This window comes from Pipistrellus kuhlii, unplaced genomic scaffold, assembly GCF_014108245.1.
Source record: "Pipistrellus kuhlii isolate mPipKuh1 unplaced genomic scaffold, mPipKuh1.p scaffold_m20_p_12, whole genome shotgun sequence".
NCBI lineage: Eukaryota > Metazoa > Chordata > Mammalia > Chiroptera > Vespertilionidae > Pipistrellus > Pipistrellus kuhlii.
The window spans coordinates 25,973,847-25,982,398 of record NW_023425427.1 but is presented as its reverse complement, the minus strand read 5'-3'; the positions used below and the strand labels follow the sequence as shown (position 1 = coordinate 25,982,398).

The window sequence follows — 8,552 nt, the reverse complement described above, 5'->3', positions numbered from 1 at the left end:
CCCCCCACCCCACCCCCCTCTTTGTTACAAAACATTTTCTTTTTTTTAAAAATCGGAAAAGGCAGGACTTCCTCCAGTTTTCTGCCTCTGACGCAGGGGACATAAAGAAAAGTCCTCTTCGGAGAACTAAAAACCAAGGCGAACTTGAGCAAGCAGAGGAATGAAGGAGGTGGATGGATGCCCGCTCACCTCCGGGAGGAGCGCGGCAATGCCCAGAGGGCGCAGGGACCCGGCTAGGAGGGGGGAGCCCCAACCGCAGCCCTGCGCGCGGGGAGGCGGGCGGGCGGGCGGGCGTGGCCTGGGGGGGCGGCCCCAGGGGCGTGGCGCGGGCGGGGCCCCCCAGCCTTAGAGGTGCGGTTCTCCACAGCAGCTAGCTCGGCGCAGACCCGGGCCGGTGCTCTGCGGGTGCGGAACTCCCTCTTCCCTCGCGTGGCTTCTTGGGGCGCCACGCGGTACCGCACCCTCCTGCGCCTCGGGGCCAGACGATCCTGCAGGTAACCAACTCCCCACAGACTTCCCTGTTCCGCTGCCCCGCGGCGGGGAGGGAAGATGGGAAGGAGGATGGGAGGGGGGAGCGGGCTCTCTGCCCGGACCCCGCTGCTGCTGCTCCGGGCGGGGTGGGCTCTGTCCGGGGGTGGGGCGCGGAGCCCGGGCTGGGAGTGCGGGCGCGCGGTGGGACCCCGCGGCGAGCGAGTGAGCCACGGGCCAGGGATGGCGCAGGGCGCTCCCTCGGACCCTGCCCTCCTGTCTGATCAGTGGTGCCCGGGGCCGGAATGCTGGTACCCAGGGTCCCCTGGAAGCCACTTTTTTTTTTTTTTTTTTAGGCTCTTTAAAAGCTGGTCCGCAAAGGGAGTCTGAGCTTAGACATCCGGAAAGTTGGGGGGAGATAAGAGATCAACCAAAGGACTTGGATGCATGCATATAAGCATAACCAATAGACGCAAAACTCTGGGGAGGGAGGGCATGTATGGGAGTGGAGGGGGGGGTTGGTAAGGTATGTACACATATAATATCTTAATTTAAAAAAAGAAAAGAAAAAAAAGAACCACAAAAAAAGAAAAGAAAGAAAGAAAGAAATCGGGAGAGTTGACTGCAGGCATGGACAGGCTAGAAGCGAACAGTTAGTTACACACTGCCATGCTCTGGGTGCCAGGGACTTTAACCCTCACCATAGACAGACATTACCTCTGGTTTACTGATGACGCCAGAAAACAAGGGACTCTACGGGGGGCGGCTGCAACCGCTGGAAAAGAGGCGCTGGTCTGGGGGCTTCCCCAGGCTTCCCGCTCCCTCCCTGTCCCTTCCCACGCAGGGCTGGGAAACTCTGCTGCTGGGTCCATTGTGAAAACAGGTGATTTTTCTTCAACACGGTTTATCCCTTCCTAGGATTCTTTTTACTTTTTTTTTTGTTGTTGTTGTTATTGTTAGCGTCCAGTTTCTAATTCCAATTCTTCCAGTTTTTGATCGTTAGCTTTTGACGTGTTCGCTCTTGCTCACAGCCCTTTCCCCCCTTGCAGCACTTTCTCTGATTCAGAGCAAAACAGAGGCCCCCTCCCCTGCCACACACCATCTTTCACGGTGGACGAGGTCACCTGCAGACCCAGGCGGGACCTATGGGCTGCCCAGTGGAGGTAAGTTTGGTAGTTACCTGGCATCCTGCATATTCTTTGCTTTGCTGTTTCTTCGGAGACGGAAGAGAGTCTTCGTTGTCCAAACAGAACAAGAGGCCAGTCGGGAGGGCATACAGTGTTCGGAGAAAGCCATAGTGTCTGGAGAGGAGAACATGGCCACAGCTTTTGGTGGCCTGAATTCAGCGAGTGGTAGGTGAGGAACTCTCTCAGGACCTGTCCCCTCCTCTCAGTATTCCGCCCCCCTTTCAGAGCTGTTCTGAAAGGCAGGCTTGTTTTATAGAGGGAAGGTGGAGGGGAGAACAGTTTTCAAAGATCAGTGTAAATTACCTGCTAGGAGCCCAGACAGTTCCAGACAAGCCAGAGGATTTGGTAACAGAGTTCAGTTCTGGCAAGAAGGAAAAGCTCTGGATACCTGCTATTGCTTAATGAATTTTGTGCAGACCTTAAGGATGGTAGCGTTGGGAAACTTTGAGGTCTTAGAAATGACTAACGCCTCTACTTTTTTTTTTTTTTTTTTTAAGGCTTTACCATTTATTTAATTTTTTTCCCCTTTTTGCTGTATTTATTGAGGTGACACTGGTTAACCACAGTAGTCAGGTTTCAGGTGCGCAGTTCTTCAACACATTGTACACTGTCCTGTGTGCTCACCAGCCCAAATCAAGTCTCCATCCATCAACATTTATCCCCCCCATACCCTCCTCTATGCCCACCTTCCTCCAAATCATCACAGAAATCCTCTACTTTAAAACACAATACCATGACTTTTCTTTTATAAAGTTTAACTGGCACATAAGGTAATTTTTTATTTTTTTTTTCCTGTTTCATGGTGAGGGTTTGAAGGTTTACCATCAGCTCCCTCCCTTCAAGCTGGCCCTGGCAAGGACCTCTTTAGCCTTGGCCTGGAATATGTACTGGATTCATCTTTCACTAATTATAGCTTGTTATTGACTAGTTTTAGGACTGTTTCTAGTCACAAAGTCGCTTCTTTCCCATTTGTAATTTAGTTGCTGCACGCTAAGAAAAATGTTTTCCCTGAGAACTATTAACTATCTACAAAATCAACTCTCTGCAGGGCCTGAGAGCTAAATGGGATTTGGCCGGTCCCTGGTGACCTCCAGAGGTCTTGCTAAAATCTGGTTGGACATCAGCCATTTCCTCCACGAAACAATGCAGGAATTCTGGTCCAGTTTGGCCAGAGCTTTTTTTCTCCCTGCCCCGTAACCCCCGAAATAGTGCAAATTTTTTATTTAAAAAAATGTTTAATAAAAAAATGTTTAATATAAGTATTGGCCAATTTTTCTTTTTAAAAACACAAATCAAATTTGGTTTTATGCATCTGTCTTAGAAACTGATATACCTGCTAATTACATTTTCAGGCGAATGAAAAATTCTGATCTATGATGTAGGTCGTGTATATTTTTCATTATATGATTTATGACATGCACATTATTTCCGCTGCATTGAGTCCTTGATGGGGCATCCAAGGAATTTTGTCCCTGTTTTTAATATTAAGTCTAGTGAAAAAAATCTATTCATGGTTCTGGCTCAGGATGTCAAATGCCTAACTCCCTGCCTCAAATAGCAAGTTCCCAAGTGACTGTTCATATAAATATATACATCAGTTCCCAAATGGCTGTCCATTTAAATCAGGTGTGCTTCCTCCAGGGGACTGAATTCTTAACCACATTGCCTTTGACAGAGGAGGGATGGCTTACGGTTGTCCAATTATAGCGAATGCCATGTATGGTAGACCAGAATTTCTCAACTTTGGCACTTTTGACACTTCGGCCAGAGAACCTCTTGTTGTGGGGATTGTCCTGTGCATTCTAAGTTGTGTAGCAGCTTCCTTAGTCTCTACCCAATAGATGCCATAGTCTCCCCTCCCTCCAGTTATAACAACCAACATATCTCCAGGCATTGCCATATATCCCTCAGGAGATAGTCATCCTGTTGAGAAAAACAAGCAAACAAAAAAACAGCCAATATTTAAAATGCTTTAGACATTTATATACTAAAAATTAAGTGAAAACAATTAACTTTAAACTCCTAATGACTTGAGAAGCTATTTGTAAAGTTTAACCAAATATCTGACTTTTAAAATATGTTTAGAATAAAGATGACTAAACGAGTGTCTTCCTCATGAATGGCTACATGTGTCTGGCCAAGTTTTTTTTTTTTTTAATATTTTTTTTTTTTTTGATTTTTCGCAGAGAGGAAGGGAGAGAGATAGAGAGCTAGAAACCTCTATGAGAGAGAAACATTGACTAGCTGCCTCTTGCACACCCCCTACTGGGGATGTGCCCGCAACCAGCATACATGACCCTGACTGGAATCGAACCCGGGACCTTTCAGTCTGCAGTCTGACGCTCTACTGCTGAGCCAAACTGGTTTCGGCTCTGGCCAAGTTTTATCCAAAGAAATTCTGATATAGTTATTGAATTTTTAAAATTTTAAATGTTGAAAACTAAAAACAAATTCTATGGTAGTTTCCAGTTTTCTCCTTTTTAGTAGACTCTCCTTTTGAAGGTGATAGAGTAACAATGGACCATGCTTGTTAATTTGGGAAAATTGACACAATCTCTGATATTAGAACCCCAAACAAAATTCTAAGCAAAAATTTGAATGATGAGATTTAGTATAGACCATGTTCAGACTAGAATTTAGTTCTAGGAAAAATTATAAAGCTTTTTACCTAATAATAAGAGCTAAGAAAAGCATGTATTTTTTTTCCTTTTTTTTTTAAAAAAAAATAAGCTTTTTTTATTTTAAAAAAGTTCCAAACTTTCAAAAAAATTGTGAAGATAATACAGAGTTCCTATATACTGTTTCCCTATTGCTAATGTAATCATATTTCTCTAGTCTGAAAAGTATTAACTTTATGAAAAAAATCCCATCCCCTACATAATACACGATAACGTATCAGACGAAAAAATGTCCTTAAACTATAACCCTCTCTTTTTTTTTTTTTTTTTTTTTTTTTTAATCCTAAGCTTAGGGAGGCTGAAAAGATAGCTCTGGTTATAAAAAAATACATCCTTAGCTAGAGATGGGTTATCCATTGAGTCTCTTCCAGAAATCAAACTAATTTGTAAGACTCAGGACAGGTTACATAATTTATGGGTCTTGTTTTCTAAGACCTCAAAGTTTCTTATTGAGAATTTCAAGATGGTGACAATCAGATGGGTATTAAGCAAAGTGCAGGGTCCTGTGTGACTGCTCCGGTTGTACAGCCATGAAGCTGGTCTTTGTAAAACTGTCCACGGCTCCAATGAAGATAGTGACCACAGACTCAAATCCAGAGAAGGAAATGTTACTGCTGCCATAAAACATGCAGAGTTTCTGATTCATTCCCAATCAGGAGTCCTACATGTATTTTGCAATCAATGCATTAAATATACTAATAAATTTCTCCAATTACTAACTTTTCTTCTATTGTTAAAGAGATAGCCAAAATGTGGCTAAGTAACCTATTTATGCATTCACTGGACAGCTATTTATCATGCAACTGTTAGACGCAACCCATTGTCAGCTCTGGGGCTACAGCTGGGAACAGGATGGAAGGTCCCTGCCTTTATGAGCAAACTAGTCTAATTGCTGGGAGGAGGCATGGGTGTGTGTGTGTGTGTGTGTGTGTACACACGCACGCACGCACTCATGCACACATGCGTGCAGATTAGTGCAGTTACACAGGCCATCACATTATAAGTGGTAATTCAGGAAAGCACAAGATATCCAGAGAATATTTAACTTGGGATCCTAATCTAGTTTAGAGGAAAGTGTTACTCAAGGGGGTAGGTCTCCCTAAAAATAGATATTTAAAATGAGTAGAAAATAGGTGAATTAGGGGTTGAAGTTTTGGATAGAAAGGTTTGAGACCTTGGCAGGAATGTGGCTTGGGATGAGGTCTCTTGGGTCATTTTCAGCATTTTGGACTTTAACAAACAAGTAGTGGGAACCCAACTGAGGATTTTACTTGGGAGATGAGATGATTCGGTCTGGGTTTTGTAAGTGATCATCGTTGCTGTGTGGAGGAGGGTTTGGTGGGGGAGGTGCTGGTGGCATACATGGTGCCTTTGTGCAAAGGAAAAGCCTTCCCTCCCCGGTGGAACAGTTGGAAAAGATGTCCTGCTTGGTCCTGGCTAGGCCAGGCCAAAGGCTTTAGCCCCCTGAGCCAGTCACTTGCACAAGCATAGGCTATGAATTTACACAGAACCACAGTGGGGATTGGGTGGGGGCAAACAATGCAAGGTTTTGCTGTCACCCAGGGATGGTGCAGTGATGCTGAACCTGTCAAGGGCAGAGAGAGACTGAGTTTGTCGTTAAAATCAGTGAGAAGGTAGTGGTTATTTGGCTATAGTTGATGCAGGGAGGAACAAGGATGCTTCAAATGTTTCTGGCATAAAGAACTGAGTGGGACAGAATTGTGAAACCATTTGTGGTGTGAGAGAGCACTGGAGGAGGAGCAGGTTGGCAAGAGGTGGGGGAGGGAGATCATTCTATTTGGACATGTTTGCTTCTGAGACACCCAAGTAGAATCAAGGTGAAGACAACTGGTGGAAATACATGTTTGAGAGCTGTTGCATAAAAATAATCATGCCCATACAAAGAGATGATCCAAATTGGGATGTCAGATGAGAAGATAAAGAGGCTGGCCCCAGAGAGTGAGAGTGTTGTGTTTGGAAGAGGAGAAGCAAGTGAAAGCTACTTGGAAGGCAAATGTGCATGCAAGAGAGGGAGGACATTTTTTACCTGACTTGAGATGGGAGAGAGTTGAACATATCCTGATGCTGCTGGGAAGTTTCTGGTAGAGAGGGTAAGACTCAAGATTTGGGGGTGAAAAATAAACAATAGGTCCAGGTTTCAGAGGAGGTGAAAGTGGATGGATTCCAGAATTCAGATGGGGGAATGGGTCTTTGGTGGAAAGAGAAAGAGAAAGGATGAGTAAAAAGGTCTTATCTCTGGGGACCAGAATTTCAAGGTCTTCTCTTTTCTCTGAAGGAACAGACAAAAAACATCTGCTGAGTTTGGTGTGTGTGTGAGTGAAGTCAAATGTTTTGCCAGCCAATATTTGTGAAACATTTTCTAGTGCCAAACATTGTGGTAGGCACCTTGGAAAGTATTACAAGTGATGTGTATTGCCGCTAGACTTGGCCCTTGTGATATATTTGGTCTTTGTCCCTGGTTCCTGACACGGAGCTGCTAAAAGCCTTGGAATTTCCTGAGTGACAGGAACATCTTTTGTTATTCATAGAGGAGCTCCTTTCCACACCTGAGTTTATGCTAATGAGGTGACTTAGGTGTGGGGGCCCCTAGGTAACCTGAGGATGGGCTGGCAAATTTTTCTTACCCGAAGGGGGATAATGGGCACTCATTTGCAGTGGGCATCGAAAGGGGACAGCCTTCTGTGACTGTGTTAACTCTGGGTAGTTAGTGACAGGGTTGAATTGGATGATTGGTGTCAGAAGTGTTGTAAAAAAAGCTCAGCTCTATACACCTGAAGTAGCCTCTCACCATCTTTTCTACAGTTATTTCCCACTTTTGACCTTGCACTGGAAGACTAATGGCAGTCATGCTCAACTATCCCTCTGATGTACAGCAAAGCCCCTAGCTGGGCGGGGGGAGACTCCTGGAAGGGAAGGGCATTTCCAAACCCTCTCCTCACCACACAAGTGCAATTCCAGGGCCTCAGCTGGCTATACGTGAGGAGTTTTTAAAATTCCTGACATTCAGGCCAAGTTCCAAACCAATTCTGTGTCTCTGGTAGGGGCACCCAGGTATTGGCATTTTTTGAGAGCTCTTTGATAGTTTCCATGTGCAGCCAAGGTTAGGAACCATTTGTCTGGGGGTGAGGAGGGCAGGGGCAGGGGTGGGTCAAAGCCACTCTCTGCCCTTAAGGAGCCCTAGCCTGTTAGGTGCAGTTTATGATATTTGCCAATTGTGTATGAACATGAGATTGAAATGACTGTGCATCAAATGTTTGGCATCCAAAGCAGGATGTGAATATTGAGATAAAGTTTAAGACCTTGTATTTGTAATTGTTTAAGTATTTAAGAAAGAAATCAATAAAAGTGACTGCCAGGGGTGCCTCCTCAGTCCTGTGTCTTGCAGTGTGTGTAATTTCCTGAGGTGGAAGAGGAGGAGGAGGTGGTAATTCCTGGCCCAGGCGTTAAGCATATTGTGAAGTTTTACGATTTAAGAGGTACAGGGTATCATTGACTTAGTTTAGTTTTATAAATAGAAAGGCTTTCAATCAGAGCATCTCTCACCTGGCATTGGATGTTCCTGCATTCTCCTTTCTAATGAACTGGGATTAGTAAGTAATGGACTGCTTCCTGAGTGGGCTACAGTGGTACTGAGGTTTTGATTCTTTCCCAGCCCTCTCCCTTAAGCCAGGTGGGCTTTGGGGATGTATGTCATGACATGAGAGTTGCTGCTCCAGGTGGTAGAAACTGTCTGGCCCTTTGAAATGCTCTGGGGAGGGCACATGGCCATCTTTGGTACCACTCAGAGCACCCCTGGCCCTCTTGTGGGCGGTGCCCAAGGGTAGCTGGATTCATAGGTGTCAGCATCTTTCTTTAATAAAAGAGAGCGTTTCCACATTTGCTTCCTGTTTCTAATGTTTGCTGTGCCTATCAGCACTCACAGATACTTTGGAGAGAAGGAATACTCCAGGATAACTGTGAAACTCTCACAATGAGAGGGAGAGAGTCACTGCTTTTTTTTTTAATTGTACTACAGAAAGGCTGATTGGAAATGTTTTCATGGTAATGTGAACACGTTGCCAAGAAATATGGTGCAATTGTGATTTACCAAAACTAAGTGAGGAGGATCAATGAGTTTTGAACCTGTTTGCAAGGACAGGTGATTGAAACCTACCATCTGAATTTTACCAAAAGCCTTTGTGTAATTGGTAGACAGACT

At 44.7% G+C, this 8,552-nt stretch overlaps 1 protein-coding gene across 2 annotated transcripts in view; it reads left to right on the top strand.

Moving 5' to 3' along the window:
• Nucleotides 1-368: 368 nt before the first annotated feature.
• The window catches only part of GCNT1 (glucosaminyl (N-acetyl) transferase 1), a 31,047-nt gene continuing 22,863 nt past the window's right edge, over nt 369-8,552 (top strand). For both annotated transcript variants that reach the window (XM_045580104.1, XM_036433759.2), the window contains exons 1-2: nt 369-494; nt 1,518-1,631. The gene's annotated coding sequence lies outside the window, so the exon portion shown is untranslated. The remainder of the gene's footprint in view (nt 495-1,517; nt 1,632-8,552) is intronic.